Genomic DNA, 18859 nt, shown 5'->3' with positions numbered 1-18859 from the left:
TTGGTCTCTTTCGCAGAGACGAACATGGTTTCCGACCGCTTCTCCGAGAAAATCCGCCGAAGGAAATCTCCGGCTCCCTAGATGTAGGGAAATGAATAAACGAAATTCCTTTGGTTTCACTAGCAGAGAATCGCATTACTTCAGAATGGGAGTTCCGTAGGTGCTAGCCTTCCAGGGAACTAAGTTCCCCGAGAGCCCCCTCTGGGAGATCCCTTCCCCCGCGACGAGCCTCGAATCGCCCCGCTGAACCTCAAGCGCGATGAATGAATGAATAGCGCCCTTCTGACTGAGGGGGAGGTTGTGTTGAGACAACTGTAGATAGTGAAGGGAAAGCCCCGGTCCATAACGTCCCTGTGATTCTCCGTGGAAAAAGATTTCGGATACCCTCACTTTCGGCAACAGTTTTGGATCAAATCGGCAGCCTACAACGCAGTCTCTCCCCAATACTAATGAGAATATTATCGAGCGGAGTGGGGCACGTGCATGATCTCGTCGTTTTTTACTAGTCTAGCCTTGATTCAAGGAAAGCCGGCTCCATCTCGTGACCTGCGAGGACACGATTTTATAGAATGTGGGGACTGCTCGAAGACGAGAGAGGCACAGCCTGATCACGATACCTGCAGCTAAAGGAAGATCGAAGTCTTGGGAGGTCAGAGACGTCTACCGCAGCGGCCTCTGTGGGTTTGAGCCCATCCGGAGTCCCGTGCAGAGCGAATAGTATTCTGGACGGACACCTCACCTCCTCCCCGATCAGTTCTTGCACGCTTGGATACTTCTTATATTTGGTGACACTAATTAGCTCTCTGGGAAGAATCGCTCTGTTTATTCCGTCTTGCTCGCTCAGGTTCCCTCATTTTCTCGCTTCTCGAATCGACACAGAGAAGAGCATTTCTAGCAGGGGAGAATGAAGATCTAGCAGATTCGAAATCTGCTCCCGACAACTCTGATACTCTCTCAGTGACGCTTCGATCTCTCCCGAGGAATCGGAATGAGTTGCTGGAAGGGGGACAAGTCTCGATGTCTCGGGGAAATTAGGATCCGCGGTCCGACAAGTTTACTCTTATGCTCGACGTCAGCTCCAGCGAGTCCTCACCTGGCTCCGCTCCGGGGAAGCAAAAAGCTCGAGAGGATGAACATGTCGTCGAGCTCGTTCCCAAAGTAGCTTGGAACTCAGTGTTGAGAACCTCGATTACGGAATAATTCACGGTGTCTCCCGCCGTTTAGCTCAGGTGAGACTTGGCTTCAGGAGGAAGGATCTGTTAGCGGTGCTGCTCGACAGAGCCGAGGCCGATACATTCCCCGGGGATCGGTCATTGGAAGGGTCATCGTCACACGTCTCCATCGATTGTGCATCCTTTAGTACCGATTCCTCGAACACCTGTTCTTCCGCTTTTTGTGGAGTATTTCAGATGGTTCGTCGTCGATGTTGAAGTTGATCCGCCGCACCGTCACAAGGAGACGTCTCCCGCAGGAAATCAATGGAGTCGTGCAGAGTATATTGGAGTTTATTCAAAAAGCGCGCCGATATGCTTCCAAGTCATTCAGCTTTTCGATTTCTATACCTGTCCTCCATGAACCCTTATGACGGCCACTCGCTCGGGAGACAGTTCCTCGTCGAGGATTTGTAGTAGACATGATCGAGGCCGCCCTCTCGCGGGTCCCGAAACAGGAGAGGGCTACCGATGATATCTCAGAGCGGGCAGAGAATGAGTCATCTCGACCTCCTGTAAAGGCGAAGGAATGAGCCGAAATAGCTCGATCGCTGTGATCTGGGAAAAAGGATTTCCCTATGTGCATCGTTTCACCATTTCAAGCTACTCACTTTATGGTCCTGGTCCTGCGGTAATTGATCGGATGGATACAAGCAGCTCCGATCACGGGGATCTCAGACGATCACACACGATTTGCTCTCCTTAAAGGGATTCTCCGATTGAGGCATACCGTTCACGAGCACGTCATTCTTTTGATGCTCGGAGCAATATTTGATGAGGCTTGAAAGATAGGTCGTCCTCCTTTTACTGACTGGAGCTGCGACGACTCTTCGATGCGGGAGACGTTCCGCGGAACCTACATACTTCATATGATAATGGGGGTCCTAAGTGATGGGAATGTGTCCGAATACAGAGGATCGATGCGGTGCTACCAGGCGACCGACGATGTCCAGGGCGGATTCCAGACCTGTTTTCTTTTCCAGCCCTGGATGAGGTCTATGATTTACCTCCCGGGAACCTCCGATGGAAGGAACCATTGTCTCCCTCGTCCCCGCCCTGCCATGCCTAAACTTCTTCTCTCAAAGTATCGCCTCCTACCAGATTTGTCCTCCCGGCCATCGTCTCCTCCCTTTTTCATTAGAAAGGCCATTTTTTCGCGATAGCGGCACAGAATATGGCTCTTCCCGACTACCGATGTAATCTGCAAGGTCTCTGATCGCTCACGGGCTTTGGACGCTACTGGCTGTTCGATGCTCGCAAACACGCGTCGCCTCGCTGCCCGGCGTGAAGGAAAATCGGCTCCCCGATATCAAAGTCCCTTATTGGAGCATTTCTTCCTCACGACTGACTTCGCATCAAGTTCGAACGAGGGCGCACGAACCGCGATGTCACGAATTCCGAACGAGAGGGCTAAGGTGGTGTTGCTCGCGGAACTCCTCCAACGTTTATATGTGTCGCCCGAGACAGCCCTTGTGAGAGCTCTCTGAGGGTTCATCTCCAACCTTGTGATTTTCGATTGATTCGACGATTCTTGGCGTTAACTTAGCGCCTCGGGTTGGGTTTCTCGGGGACTTAGCCCAAGTAAGCTGTGGGTGACACTGGGACGATCGAAGTCGTCGACGCCTACCTTGACGGATTCAAGCTACGTGCTACTCCATGGTCCCTCGAGGTTCCCTGTAGGCTCTCTGCTAATGGTTTTAAATTCCAGAGGGTGGCTGCGACGGCTCGTGGGATTCGTTCCAATAACTGGTTGGTGTCTTGTCGCTGCGGAGCCTGGCGAAGAAATGCGCGGGCGAGTAGAGGGGAGCGGTAAGGTACCTTCCAAGATCCTACCGGAGGTAGAGACAAAAGGTTTCCCAGCTCGATCACCTATTCCATCGATTCATTCCCGTTTTCCCGGAAATGATCCCGCTGGCATTCCGGCTCAGGAGAGTTTACGGCCGTTGACTTTCATCTTCGTTTCCGAACGATTGAGTGAGATTAGCCCGCTGCGGCCGCGCCGTTGTTCAAGAAATGATCGGTCGAGCTCTCCATTTGAGTACGAGCTGATAACGCTCCGGGCCATTGCCAGCCGGGCCACCATCCGCGCCCAAGCCGCATCCTAGGAAGCAAGATCGGATTTCGTCGTTGGAGAGGTCGTTCGAGAAGCGCTTGTTTTGCAGCATTTTCCAGCGCCTAACAAAGAACGACTCTCTCTGTCGGGGGAGCTATGGGTATCTGTGAAGGGTATCAGCTCGGCCCACCACGACGAGCGACATCATTGCATCCCGAGTGAGATTCCTGGGCGGAGCGACGATTATTCTACGTCTTCAAATCATCCCCAGGGGGTCTCGGTACGGCAAACCGTGTGCTCGCGAAGAGACTGCATTCGGTATGAGGTTGTGAGTGATGACACGATTCGCGTTTCGAGTGTCCGGTGTCAAACAATTCGAGGCTGGCTGCTGAGTTGAGACGTCGACGGAAGACAGGGTGTTCCCATGCTGAGATGATCATCGGTGGGTCTTTGCGGATGTCTCGCATTTCGGACCGCGGGAAAGGTTCCCGACTGCGGGACTCGGCTTCGCTCCTCGCCGGTCCGGGATGCGTCGCGAATCCCGAATCTGAAGGCTGCTGGAGTATATGTAGAGCCGTAGCTCGTTACAGACTCCGTGGCCCACGTGTTCAGGAATGATCTTAGGAGTTTCTCCTTCTCGGGACCAGTCGTGATTCATGATGATGCTCTTGGGAATACAAGGTCTAAGTTCCCCAGTTTGACACAAAACTTCGAAGTCTTGAGGCTCCCTACAGGCTACAGCAAGCAGTCCTCAATGCCAGTTTGAGGGGGGAAGCTGAGTACCGATAGCCTTGGTCGGAACTGTCGAGGCGCCCAGGAGATTCAAGTCCGTGATTCGACCCAACTTGGGCGAGCCTTGATGCTGTGGAGAAGTTCCAAGTACTCCCCATAATTAGGCAACTGAGATCGGAAATTAGGTTCCGCGTTAGTTCCCAGAACTAGTACAATGAAGACCGCGACCACACTTCTTAAGTACCTCTGTGAAAAAGGGGCGGTGAGCTCCCGCAATCGATGGCGGTTGGTGAGGGAGACTGATTGTAGCAATGTAAACGGAGCCTTGGCGCGAGGTAATGACGCAGAAGTTTTAGTGTTCCCACGTTTCCCCGCTCAATCTCTGCTCTGCGTGCGCTGTCGGCCCCGCTCGCCATCATTTCTCGTTTTTTGAGAGCCGAACGGCCACAATGATTCGACTCTCCTCGGGCACATTCGCGATATGTGCGCCGGGGCCCCATCAAGACTTGTGCGCGTAGCCTGACCGCAACTTCCAGCGACAGATGTGAGCTTTGAGGAGTGCACCTGTTTCTCGGCACGTACAAGCGTGCGTTGTAAGCGATCTAGCGCAGCAGCTCGGTTTATGTAGGTACCTCAGTCCCTTCTTATATCGCTCCCCCGGATCTCTCCGTGTTAGTCAGACCGGGCGTGTTTAGCAATTCAAATTTGGAAAACTCATCTAGTCACGCCCTTGCGCCTTGAATCCTCCTAATTCGTATGCATATTGACACACAAGTGTTGGGATCATCGGAGCACGACAGTGTTCGACGAACTCAGAGGCCGAGTTTGGGAATTGGTCGAGCTCGGTTTGTGCGTTCGGATGCTCGAATAGACTTCTCACTCATCAACCCTTCCCAGGAGCGTCGGTTCGTCGGTCTGAACAGAGCTGATTCCTCATACGGTCGGGAGGTTCTGTACGGAAAACTTCGCATAAAGCTCCGCCGGATCTCGACGCAGCGCATTCGGTCGGCTCGTATGAGATCCCCATGTTCGGCGAAGATATGAATTTTCAGCGCCTTATCCCGTAAAGTCGAGCCCAGTGAGGGCATTCCAGGTCCCGGACTCTTGCTCCGTACACGGCAACACGTCTGATGTCGAGTGCTGTCGTGAATTCGATACTTGGCTGCGATTGCCGTGGAAGGAGCAGCGCTTCTCAGACAGTCTTCATCATGCTGCGGGAAAGTCTCGGAGCGTACCCGAACACCGCCACCATGGACAAGACTTGTACGAGCTGAGCTCAGGCAGCCTGTAGGGTAAAGTCTATCCCAGGTCCCGAGTATGTTTCTTGATCTCACCGTGTGGCGGAAGCAACGCCCTAACCCTGCAGTTGATTCTCTCGCTTCGTTCCGGGGCATTCCTCCCGGGAAAAACGTGCCTGACTTCCCTCCGAGTTCGAGGAGCGTACCCGATAAACAAGTCCACCCCGCCTCAGTATTCGCAGAATCGCCCGGCCTCCGTCTTACTCCCTCGCTCCGTGGATCGAAGAACGACGAAGGTAGCGCGGCGTTAGTCGTAATCGGGCAGGTCATCGTCATGGCCCTGGGAGCAGCGAGGACACTTCCAACCGAAGGGCGAGTCTCTTTGCTCGTCGTTGAAAGCGTACGTCGCGTCGGTCGGCCGTTTGATGACCGAATGGGCTCCTCTGCGAGACCTAAACAGAGCTAAGCTAAGTGTTTCCTCGGGTCCTTTCCAGACTCTATTTGCTGTCCTGCTTCCGTCAGCTCTCCGGAGTCTCCTCCATCCTTCTTTCCTCAATCCTGAGTATTCCCATTCTCCTGTGTGCATTCTCCTTCGTTGATCCGCTCCGTCGTTCATTGCTTTATTCATTCGTGTTCGAACGAGCGAGGGAATGTTGCTGTCGACTCGTTTTTCCCGTTAGCTCTCGCCTGAGCGTTATGTCTTCGTCGAGTAGGAGTTCTTTGCTCGACAGCTCCGTTCGAAGGAAGAGCGAACTCCTGCGAAGTGACCGGAGAAGCAATCGACAGCCTCCAGGAGAACAAGCAAGCTTCAAACGTTCGAAATGGTCACAACGCGGAGGGACGGAGCAGGGGACGCAAAGTGAACTTGCTCACTCAGTCTGTGTTTGCTGCATCTGAGTGGAGGGGACGCACCGCAAGTATTTCCGATTTCCTCTCTCGGAAACAACGAAGGACTCGAAATCTGAATGATTCCCCAGCGTGACAACAGCTCGCCAACCTTGGCGCCCAAACATTCCGGCTTTCTGGAGCCGCTTGGATATTTCGCGAGCGATGTCTACTGCATCATAATCGACACAGGAATCTTCTCGATCGTCTCAACCCAGCTGTTTCTCTCTACTTATGTGTATCTGATGCGGGCGAGGTCGAAGGTTGCATCCGAGCGCAGGTAGTCGATGTGAGGAACGTGGGGCTCCCAAGTAGCGGAGTCCGAACGTCGCGACTTTCGCGTAATCTCAACCATGTTCCTGCGTGATTGAGATCACGCCTCAAATCGCCTCACCGATGGGAGCATGAACCTCACGGTGTCATAAAATCTCATGGGTGGTTGTCTCAGAGTCTGAATCCACCAATCGATCTCGAGAGTGGTCGCAACCCGCTCGTCGCATCATGAGGCCATTCCCGGCGGCAGGAAGGTTCTCGATGTTATGAGGCTCGTCTGGAGCCATCGTCATTAACGCCGCAATGAATTTCGAAATCTCCTGGTCGTTGCTATCCACTTGCGAGCTACGACTTCCGTGAATGTTGCTTCACTTGTTTCGAAGAATTACTCATCGTCGGTGTGCACGAAAGCTGGCGCAAGAGCTCGCTTGAGATGTTGGGACACGATGACTTCTCCCAAAGTGGATGCGTTTCCCCTGAGATGTCCTCCAAGGAAGCTCCGGCTCACCGAGCTGTCTACCAGGTCATGCTGAGCGGTATTGTTCGACTTCCCTTCGCTCCGCACCCTGCACACAAGTTTGAGCTTCTTCATTCGCCCGAGGACAGGGCAACGAAAATAGAGCAGAACTCTGACCGACTCGAGTCCAACTTTCCGGCGTGTTTCCCCGACACGGTGCGACAGTTTACGGTGAATGGCTCCCGATGGGATCACTTCTGCTCGAAGCTTGTGAAGGAGCAGAAATCGAAGAGCGGAGCAGGGCACCAATACTCTCGAAAACCTGAATGATTTCAGGCGCGAAGCCAAGCACGAGATCGAGCTCTATGATGGCTTCCGCTGTCACCAAGCCTAGCCGTCTTCAATCTGTAAGCTGCGAAAACGAGCCCCCATAAGACATGGATCGTTCCCGAGGAGCGAGTTTTCCTTCCCCTGACTCGCATTGTACATATAATCGGCGCCATCCTACCCCGGCACACTTCATTGGCGGTCGAAACGGTCGAGTGGATCTCCCTGAGTGTTTCATGAGAGCTGTCTATATCACGAAGCACCGTCGGTCGTCCGAGCGGTCGGGAACTGTGCCCCTTGGGCCACAAAAAGCCGCTCGCTCGCTCGCGCGCCCGCCCCCTGCCGCCTGCCCGACCGATTGCGCGGACGGCGAACAGGCGACGACGCGACCACCGTCGGCTGCAAAAGCAATTCCGGGTGCAGGTGATGAGCTTTCTCAAATAGCACGTGCGCTTTCCCGAAAACAACGGAATCTGGCTTTTCTCTTCGTTTTCCGAAAGCGGATTTTGTGTGAGACTACCCGCTTCAGGGCCGGCTAGCGGGAGCACTGCCAACGTATCTCGAACAGGCGGGGAGGAGGGGCGAACGGGCGAGCGAGCGAGCTAGTGTCGGCCGCAAGCAAACCAATCCCGAGTATAACCGAATATTCAATTAAGTGATAAGGCAGTCAGCTGGCTGGCTGGCTGGCTAGCAAAACCGAGCTCGGAGAACTCACATGAGGTGGAATTATCTGACGACGAGCGTGAGCTCTAAACCACGCTGGTTTAGGGTTACGCTGACAAAATATATTGGCTCGATGGGCTTGCAAGAAGCAACGAAGCGTTCCACCGGTGCGTCGTGGGAACAAACGATCGAGTCTGACAAGTCGGATTCAGTCGGCAGACCTTTCGCTTCCGTACATCGTTTGGGTCGTGAATCAAGTATTTTGCTTCGCCTCGAACCTGTGTTGGGGATCATCTCTCCCACCCTCACTTGTGCTCTGTTCTTTCCATGCTTTATCTCCTTTGAGGAACGCTCCGCAAACTGAGGGATCAAGCGAGCGCTGCTGAGTGCGGCGGCTGGCAGGAGGATTCCGCCGCTCCAAGGCCCGAATCTCGCATGGGACATCGCAGGATCGTCGCCGTATTAGTATTTACAACAACGAATCACTTGCCTAGGGTGGTCGCAGTATTTCCGTAGATTTACTCGGGCTCCTCATGACTGTGAGATTCAGACCCGTTGAAACGCTCGACTCGTGCTGCTGTTTCTAGCCGAAGCTGATAGTCATCTTCCCTATACGCTGTAGAATGAGATAGATGTCGACGCTGGATTCGCGGAGGATGGAGTCTCCCGCACCCTCGACTGCGATATTCCCTCGGCCGCTCCGTCACTCCGACAATCTTGCCATCTGAATCCATTCATTCCCCTCTATATCGTTCGCATCGACTTCTGGCTCGAGATCAGCCTGTAAACGACCGATCACGAGTGTTTGCGATCGCTAGCACGATTTGCGGATTACGCAATGTTGTTAGCGTCCGCTCAGCCCCCAAATTCATCAAGCATGGCGGTTGGCTCACGCACGTATCCCTTCAAGAGCCCTCTCGAGCCACCCATCCTAGCGACGACTGCCCCTCCGCCAATGGGATCCTCTACTCGATTACGGTCTTGACCCCAAGTCGATTTCCTTCAGAATATCGCCCGGAGGCAGGGCTGAACCTCATACGCGTGTTCTGACACCCTTGATGGCACGAGGAGCCTCCCACGCTACTCATGCTGAAGCGTCCGGATGCAAACAACGATGCAACAATCTTCATGAGGAACACCCGATTTTCGGAGAATCCTTGCCAAGTGCTGCACCGATGATCGAATGCGTTGCTTCGGCGGACTCCATTGCCGATTTCGGTCAAATTCACTTTCGCAATCTGTGCATTGCGAGCTAGCGAGGAGCCACTATTCGTCTCTGCTGGCAGAATTCTCCAGTATCGTGGAATGCCATCAATCAGCCGGTCGGACACGTGGAAACTTTCCACGACGACGAGAATTCCATTGCCGTCGAGTGAGCTGCAACGGAAGTTGGAGTAGGATTCGAATCCACGGGGAGTTGTTGCCCGAGTTTGGGGACAGTACGCAACATTCATCGTCCGTTGGCGTATTTTGCATTCAAGAGGAATGAGCTCAGGCTACCCGAAAGAGATACCTCTGTGAAACGCTTCCCGTGTCGGATCGACGATATACGCCTCGTCCGCCGACTGAACGCCGGAGTCCGGAACAATCGGATTTCCGCTAGAGATTCCGAGAGCATGCTGCTCGTCTACGAATCGGACGATCCGGGCGAGCTCTCGGTCTGCAGCTGTCGGGCTTCTTGGCAGCCGATCTCGAACAATTTGTTTGCCTAGGATCGCTGCCATTCCCGATTCACTCCATATCGAGCCACAGCACCCACGCGTTCTGCAATGATCGACGGAAGATGTAGTCCGGCGAGAGTGGGATCTCGGAATCCCCCCCTAACTGATGAGACCGATTCCGTCAATGCTCCGAATCCATTGTGCGCTTCGATGTCGACACGAACGAAAACCGAGATCTAGGCCCGTGGAAAGCATTCGCTCAGCAGCGATCGGAGTCCATGGTCCCGTTGAATGATCTATCGCCTGTCTGCGACTCCGCTATCCCGCTGAGCAATCGAAGCCTACATTATGTGAGTGGGTTTTGTCGTCGAAGCCACGTTTTTTTTTGTCACGGTACATTTGTTGTGATACTTCTCTCGATCCTGCAGCTCGTGTCGGTCGGTGACGAATGATGATAATTATAATACCCTTAGGTTCCATGTATAAGGAACCCCATGAATAAGGAAGCTTCCGTATAACGGACCCCGCGTATAACGAACATTCCGTATTAAGAACCTCACTTATAATGAACGATCGTCGATTTCCGGCTTCTGCAATCTAGATATCGAAGGATAAACACAGTCGAGGATAAATCCGCCAAGGTGCTCATATAGCTAAGGTTCACCGCTCTCATACTTTCTATACGTTATACGGGAGGTTCGTTATACGGGAGGTTCGTTATACGGGAGATCCGTTCTACGGGAGGTTCGTTATACGGGAGGTTCGTTATACGGGAGGTTCGTTATACGGGAGGTTCGTTATTCGGGAGGTTCGTTATACGGGAGGTTCGTTGTACGGGAGGTTCGTTGTACGGGAGGTTCGTTATGTGCGGGGTTCGCTATACGGGAGGTCCCTTATAAGCGGAACTTTTATCCGCAATCAAGGGTTCGTTACACGTGGACCTCTCGGGTAATCGTCCAAGCTCGACGCGATCTCGCAGAGTTCTTATGCCGTAGATTCCATATGGGGCTCCCCGCAATCGAAGAGGGTCGGTGGCGAATCCGAGCCAGGAAATAAGGATTCATCGATTCTCTGAACAGTGAAATGCGGTGATCGCAGCTCACTACACACTCGTGATGCGAGCGGCCCATGTGTCCCAGATGGGGTCATTGGTCATTGCGTCATATATTTCTCGCCAAAGAGTTGGAATGAAAATGCCGGACATGGGGAATGATTCAAATTCGGGAGACCATGTGTTTAAGTCATTCCCACTATGGTCATTATTTCATGAGTCGGCTCGGGTTCGAGCTTGACGAGTCTCGCTCATTGCGGGGCACGGTGGCTTTCTCCGTAGCTTGCCCTCTATCTGCCACCCGGCGATGGATCGCGCCTGGAAGCCGCCGAGTACCTGGCTCGCTGTCATCTCAAACGAAAGCCAGAACACCGAGAACGTCAGTGCGATAAGACACACGAATATGTCTCGCAGCATACTTGACGCTTGACACAAGGTTCACCAGGTACTTCGACAGCGACAGCCTCATTTTCTGATTCTCGGGTTGGGCTCGGGCTACCCTCATCGCGATTCGATCGCATCATGTCGCTGTGGCTGATCGACTGATCACATCTATTCATCGTCAGTGAATTCCTGCCGGTGTAATGATGGCGACTTCATGACAGATTAGATTCAAGGTTCGAGGATGCTCTTTTCATCCAAGTTGACACTGTGTTCGCACAAGCTGTTTCCGGTCCTGCAATCGGTCGGAGCTCCGTACATTCCTCTATCGCTCATCCCATGGACTCCTCGAATGAGCCTCGGCATAGCTCGAATTTCGGACTCACATTCTAAACGGGAGCTTTGGCGAGTAAGAGAGGTCCCGTATAGCTGACACTCAATTGGTCGATTTCGCCAGCTCAGCGATGACAACGAGAAACATAATTCGCCTGTGCCTCCTCAACCTTATCTACAGTGAAGTTCCTGTCCCAACAGAAGGGAGGCTCAGTTGTGTTCTGCTTCAGCCCACTCATCCGAGGTAGACAAGAGGAATCCTTCCCGCTCGAGGTGCCAGAAGACATCTCACCAAAAAAAGAGGAGCAGCAGCTCCCGCGAGATCCGGATCGGGAACAGCAGGAGCAGCAGGCTATGAGACGACAACCGCGCCGAACCTGAGACTAGACTCCCGAGGAAACGGACCGTATACGATCGAAGTATCGGAGAGATCTGGGTGAACGGAATCTATTTCGAAATTATCCAACATATACGATCGTTGGAGTCGACGTGAACGCTTTTCCTCGCGGTGAAGAAAGCTCCGCTGAGATGGATGATCTCCGGGCCTTAACGACCAAAGCTGCCTACTATAATACGATTCCTTCGTGCGACCACTCCACCGCTTTGCAGAATGATGCTCGTGATGCTTTTTTGCCTCCTCACAGCATTTTTCCTGACCCTTTCAGTTCTTCCTTGCCCACCTTTCCTGAGATTCTCCAGTACCTGAACCTCTTAGGAGAGGAAAAACCTCTGAGCCGGGGACGAGACCCAGTCATCAATCACCTATACGTTCCCGAGCCGCAGGAATCACCGTGCTCCGTTGCTTCCGCGACAGAATCGTGGAGAGGGACGTTCAAGATCCAGACCTCCTCATGAATACTTTCGGACGTATCCTTTGCGCAACGTTGTTTCAGCTCTCACACATCACAATAGGCTCGACTTTCCGTGGCTTCTATCACGAGGAACGAAGGGAAAACAACTTACGCTCACGAAGAATTTGTTCGAGCAATCGGAAGGGACAATTGCCTCAAGTTCTCGTCCTGCCACAGAGTCCTCAGACGGCGCGGCCATCCACCCACTCGCAGGAGGGCGAGAGATAATTCGCGATCTCCGTTCGTGTGACAAGGCTGGCCTTAGATACAGGCATTGAGGAGTTCCATGTGCGCCCACAGTCAGCCAACCGCCGTGACCCGCTCAGATCTGATCAGATAGCCTGTGAATCAACGATTCTTCCAATGCACAGCTGAGGCGAGCTTCGCTCTCCCTGCTGGACTCGAAGCGCATGTTGTATCTTTCTCTCCTTCGAGTCGAATTCCGGGATAGCGGATTCCAGCACGGAGATCATAATGACCGGGGATGGCGCCGAAATCATTCGTTGATTTTTGTGTGAGACAAAAAGTTCGCTATCCGGATCCGCAATCAGATCGACTCCACATCACCTGATTTATGGTCGAGCCTTTAATATTCGCTCGAGCAGCCTGATCGAGATCGGCTTGCAAGAAAGGATCCGGTTCGGCAACATTTACACATTGTCCGAGTACCCAATGGAAATCGTTTGCAACAGATCGCCCCAGTGGGAAGGAACAGCTCGAGAGGCTCTAGTCAGTGGTTACTTCCAAGAAGCGACGGTGGACGGGATCATCCAGTCGTGCGCTCCGTTTCCGCTAGCCGACAAAGCTGCAAGCTGAAGACTTTCTCAGACGCTTGTATTGTTATTGAACTCACTCGTCGCACGCTGCGGAGACGGTGATTCTCTGCAACGTGGCTTCTTGACGTAGCTGCATGACCCGTTTCTGCATGGCGATCGTCTGCGAGATTTGCGATTGGATAGCGCTTGCCATCTGCAAGGATTGAGGAGAAACAAAATAATCATACGCAATGATTCTGATTACCTCAGCCGTGCGTACATATGTCTTTCTAATGGAAATTCCCAGTTCATTCCACCGGCTCCAGACGTGTCCTCCAGCGGAAAAGAGTTGGCGCGTCTCCGAATACTTCAAACCAAATCGGAGTATCCGATGCATTCGCGCAAGGTGGCACCGCTTCGCCCGTGGACCAATTTCGAACACATCCGCCGCCGCCCATCACGTGCTGTCCGATGACGAGAGTGCAACTCGACCGGGGCGTTGAGATACGCATTCCCTCAAGCAAGATCGTAGTCTTCCGAATGATGTCCGGAGAGGACCGGGAAATCTATCTCTCCGAACGATCTGACGGGAAGACGGATAGCATGCCACAGGTGTAGAGCGTGCACCGAGCACTAGCCGCGTACTCGACAAACACTCGATAACAAGTCACTGGGCGGTGCAGGCGGATTCGTTCTACTCACCTTCGAGGAGTGGTGATCGCTGACTCGAGAGATAGTTATCGTTCCAGCAGTTGGGGATCTCGTATAATCGCTGGGGACGTTGAAGTTAAAGCTCCTTCCTCTCAGAGAGTTTTCCCCTGAAGGCAAATGAGCACCTTGGTCGGGTGGGTCTCACGCCGGAGAGGGAAAAACCTGATGTACACAGCGCCCTCTTCCGAACCCGAGCGCAGCACCAGGCATGCTGAAGCATCTCTAGGAGCAGGGAATAGAAAAGCATTGCTTGGATCTCGAGTTCCTCGGCAATCGACGCCCAGTATTTTGTCCATCAAAAGAGATCTTCCCATCAGAGTCTGGTCCGGAGCGCCGAGAAATGTAGTCGCAGAACCACGGAAGCCAGAAGAGAGCCCTGAACATGAGCTCCTATTCTCCGACCCTGGGGCAGATATCGACGTCTCGGACTCGATCGGCTTTCGGACACGAGAAAGCCCTCGAAGGAGTGTTTTTACTGCGTTTTCAGTCACTAGACGTGAGGATCTCCTTCCCGATGATCGATCGAAACCAACGATAGACATTCGGAATCAAAATATCATAGGAGGTTGAATGCATCGGGGCCGAGTCGTATAACAGGGGCGGACGCTGGCGAAAATGATTTCATTTCCAGGCAATCCGAGATATAATAATATGCCGGAAAGAACATTTGCATCAGTGTTGTGTATTCTTCGCAAACGAGGGAAACAACCTCGTTCGGAGCTGAGGAAATTTCGGAGCGCTTCCCAGCGATTCAGAGCTCTTCCACGGAATTCACGTTTGCCTTCCGTCGCTTGAAAATGAGGTCTAATCAGACCTTTCTATGTCACGAACTTCCTTTAATATGTTCGTCATACTGTCGCCCAATGCGCTCGAGGATGGGCGTGAGGGAAAATTAGCATCGCTCGAGAATTTGGTCAGGCTTCGGCTGCTGACCGCAGCTGTCAACAGGTCGAGCCTCTGCAACTTTGAGGCGAAAGACGACGTAAAAGCAAGCGACAGCCCGTCGCAAAGCTCGAGAATTCGGATCCGAGCAGCCCGTTTCTGATCAAGGTCACCTCGTTCCGTTTCTTCAGGAACGTCGGTCCGGTCGAGCAGATAATTCCGGACTCGATGGCTTCACTGGAAGATCGCCGAGCTCTACGACAAGACACCTTCGAGTGCGGGATGGAGGATACTCGAGCGTGGTCTCTGATTCAAGTTCAATTCGTCATAACTCATAACTTCCTCTACTACTATACACACTTCGTGTAAATAGCACACCACTTCAATATCATTCATCTCCCCAGTCATGGAAGCTGAGCAGAACATCATGGATACAACGTTCGGAGTTCCCCCTCTCTGAACGCATCCCAGGCATCCTGCCGGGTTAATCACGACCTGGAGCTGCATATTTCTGCGAAGAGACTCGGATGCGGTGAATCAGACGTACTGATCTCTCGCTTCCATAGAATTTTTTCATTCCTGGCTCGTTCGGCTCATCTTCGTCGCACTTGAGGCACGCGCAAGAAATGAAAACCGAAACAGATCTCGTTCGGAACGACACGATGCGCAATCATTTCCAGGACGGTCTATCCGAAACCCACGGCCGAAGTTTCCACTCTCCCCCAGCCCGAAAGACATAATTCTATTGCCTGGCTCTCGATGATCTGGTTCGGTCTGGTCGGAGCGATGAGCGTTTCACTCGGTGGCGCCCCTTCATGGCTTATCGACAGGCTCGGGCTTGGGCGATCGCTCCCGAGTTATAGAGCGTCCGAACACAACCAGCTGACTTGGTCTGAGGTCCGAATAAGACTTCAATGCCTCTCACGTCCGGGAAGAAGTCAGCCGCGCAGCTCCACTACACAACGAGCCCGACTCTGAAGCCGATGGAGCTGTCAAGAGCAGACCTGCCATCTCTCAGCGAGCTTGTGAATGTCACGATTCGATCTCTGACTCCATCCCCTACTCCTTGATCACTGAACACCATTCTATTCCAATTTCGGTCGCACCTGACTCGGATGGGCCATTCGCAAGAAAACGCGCGTCGCGCTGGTGAAAAGACAATGAGTGGAGCTCGGTAGATATTCCTAATAATTCGAAGACGTCAGAAGTTGGGTCGCTTGCTGCTTCGCGGCTCACTGTCTGCGGACGGCGGCTCCTAGGCATGGATTGGTAGCGAGTGTGGAACTGAGTGACGAGCTCTTCCTTCCGCGCCAGGCCAATGTTCCGGATTCATGACACACGGATACCGACACTGCGATTCCCTTGTTGCGAGCTAGCGACGTGCCTCAGATAACGAACGAGAAGGAGGATGATCGCAATTGATTCGACCAGTTCTCCGGCCTTTCACCGGCGCCTCTCCGGCGTCACTGTTCGGAGACCACGGGGCATCTGCCTATGGCTTATGATGACTGACAAAAACGAGGATGAATCCGCCTCAGGTACTAACATCCAGGGGCGTACGCGAGGGGGGGGGGGGGCTAAAGGGGCTACTAGCCCCCTCCCAGACGGTTCCTTCGTCAGGACTTCGTAGTACAGGAGCGAATCGCCATACTGGATTTCACGCCCCATGCGGAGACCCGATCTAGCCCCCCCCCACCAAGAAAAATCCTGTGTACGCCACTGCTAATATCAGTACATACTTGTTGCCGCATCCCGTAGGCAATAACTTTCGGCCTGCCTCGGCGATACGTGCCAGGAGCTCTCCATATCCCCATCCCCCTCCTGATGCGCCTTCCGGGGTAGAAGGGAAGCTCACCGAAGTTGCAACGCTCACGTTGCATGCTCGCAGGCCTCCCGCTGTATCGTACTCGCTCCACTCTTGGCGAGAGCGTGCGCCCACACCCTCTCTATCTCCCGGCCCCCGGTTGATGGTATTTCTCCCAAGTCAGAGCGAGGACTGGGACTCGAAGACGATGAAAAGCCTCGTAACGGTTAAAAAATCGCATGGATTCGGTAGTTTGATCGTCACTACGTCTGTCTCCCGGGCATGTATGAGGTAATCCTCGGATTAGAGTACTCCATCGCGAGAACATCCACCAGTGGCATGCGATGGACTGACTCTCCAGCTCTCATTTTTTGTCATTCGGGCCCATGAATTACATGCTACCGAGCTGATCATGCCTGTTCGGCGGGATGGAGGGACTTCACTGATCCACGGATCGGAAGTCGAGAGAGGGACCAGACTGGAGGCTGCGTCGAGCTGTCTCTTGTGAAACCATATTCGCTGTAACATCAAAGCTTCAATGCACGTGGTGTTTTTCGCTCCTTTCGACTGAACTGGCCTTGAGTTCCTGCTAAGTTCCTCTTATGTTGCGCGGCGTCGGCTCTCGTATTTGATGCATCGCGTTTTCTCCCGTGTTCCTCGCTCCGAGGTCTGTTTCCTTTCAAAGAGGAACTTCGACCATGTGTCTGGACAGAGACATCGATTCAATGCGGTAGTACGAGGAGTATTACTTGAGCTAGGCACCCGCAACAAAGAAGTCATTAAATAAATGTCACATGAGAAGGCTGGTACTGTTTCTGGCGCAGTCGTCAGGATTCCTGAATTTTGACGAAAGGAAAAATTCTACACCGGGACCCAAAGATGACGACTCGGAATGCACAATCGAAGCAAAAACAGTTACAAAGCTCATTCAAAGCGCTCTGCACTCCCTTGATCGGAGAAGCGAACTCTCTCGACTCAGAAAAGGATGCTGAATTAGCGACGGCTTCATGCATCAGACTATGTGATTACCGAGTCAAACTCAAAGAAATCGATGAAAAGTTCCTGGAGACATCAACAGAATTCTCAAAAGATTTCATCGACTCAGAATTATTCGACAAACAGTGCATAGCCCCAATCGAGAAACTGTTTCTCATGATCCCGGCCACACACCCATTGCGGGAGACAAGTCCTACACATCTAAAACGTGAAATCAAATGAAGGAGCGGCTTGGATGCGGCAGTAAAACATCACAATCGGTCTTTCTGTAGTAAGTTAGGCTGCACGCCGAGTTTTGCTCCGAAAGGATGTCCCACATACCTTCCGGCAGATGATCGACTAGGACAGGGTTTCCCAACCTTTCTCGGACCAGGGAACCCTGGAGGGTTCCGAAAAACTTCTCCCGGAACCCCTCAAGGGTTCCGCGAATCCTCCCGCGGAACCTTCAATTCATCATTCATCGTTTCTCTCACACCACATCGCGGTTTCGCATAGAAGAAATGACACCAGAGGCACGTTTCCATGAGGACATAACTTATTCTGTTGTGCGGAGCCCTTGGCTCATGTATTTACATGTATGTATCTTACGACGCGTGAGGAGTTATATAAGGGATAAATGCAAACGTTCGTGTTGCACATTTTCCGAAATTTCGCCGAAATCCGGTAACCTGTCAGACAGTTGGACTCCCATATCGTCCTTCGCATCCATGCGACTTCTGTATTTGGTCTCAGTTGCCGTGTAATTCGAGAACCCCGTCTCACACCGACAAGTGCTGACAAGAGGCACCACGACGCGCAGTGCTCCATTGCGATGGATAGATTTTCACGATTCCACGGGTCACCGAATTCCGAACGAGAATCTCTTCCATAAAGGCCGTCTCCCACGGTGGTTTGTTTGTCTCCTGGAGCGGCACTTTTCAAGAACAGCGCATTTGGCTTGAAAGTTTGATGAATTACTGCATCGATGCTTGATAATCGAACCGAGTATCTGTCCGCTGGAGCTCTGGGAATTCGCTGACGGAACCCAAGGGTTCCGCAAAAAACTTCGCCACGGAACCCCGAAAATCTCGTCGCGGAACCCCAGGGTTCCGCGGAACCCCTGTTGGGAAACCCTGGACTAGGAATCAGAGATTTGCTGCGCTTGAAGGAAAAGAGGAATTCTCCGGAAGCAGAGCGTAAAATCAGATCGCACCAAGCGACGAATTTCAACAAGCGTCATGCCGCAAACATTCCGAAGCTCTCCATAGGCGACCATGTACTGGTCAGAAAAGGCGGCTCCAAGCAGGTCTTGGAGTTCTCAGGTCCTTTCCTTGTAGCGGAAGTGGAAGTCCTTCAAGGCATACCGAAGAGAGTTCATTACCTCGTTGGCTCCGCAAGGAAGTCCGCGGCCATCAGGAACGTCATAAAATTTCATCGAACATCGGGACGAACTCTTTGGGGGGAGAGTAGCGGTAGTACGAGGAGTATTACTTGAGTTGGGCACCCGCAAAAAAGAAGTCTTTAAGTAGTTGTCACTTGAGCAGGCTAGTACTGTTTCAACTCAATTACACGCTGACCCGTCTACGGAAGTCGATCGAAGTTCGCCAGATTCGGTC

The sequence above is a fragment of the Galendromus occidentalis genome, unplaced genomic scaffold (genome assembly GCF_000255335.2).
Source record: "Galendromus occidentalis unplaced genomic scaffold, Mocc_1.1 scf7180000077088, whole genome shotgun sequence".
NCBI classification, from domain to species: Eukaryota; Metazoa; Arthropoda; class Arachnida; order Mesostigmata; family Phytoseiidae; genus Galendromus; species Galendromus occidentalis.
This window is presented reverse-complemented; position numbering follows the sequence as displayed.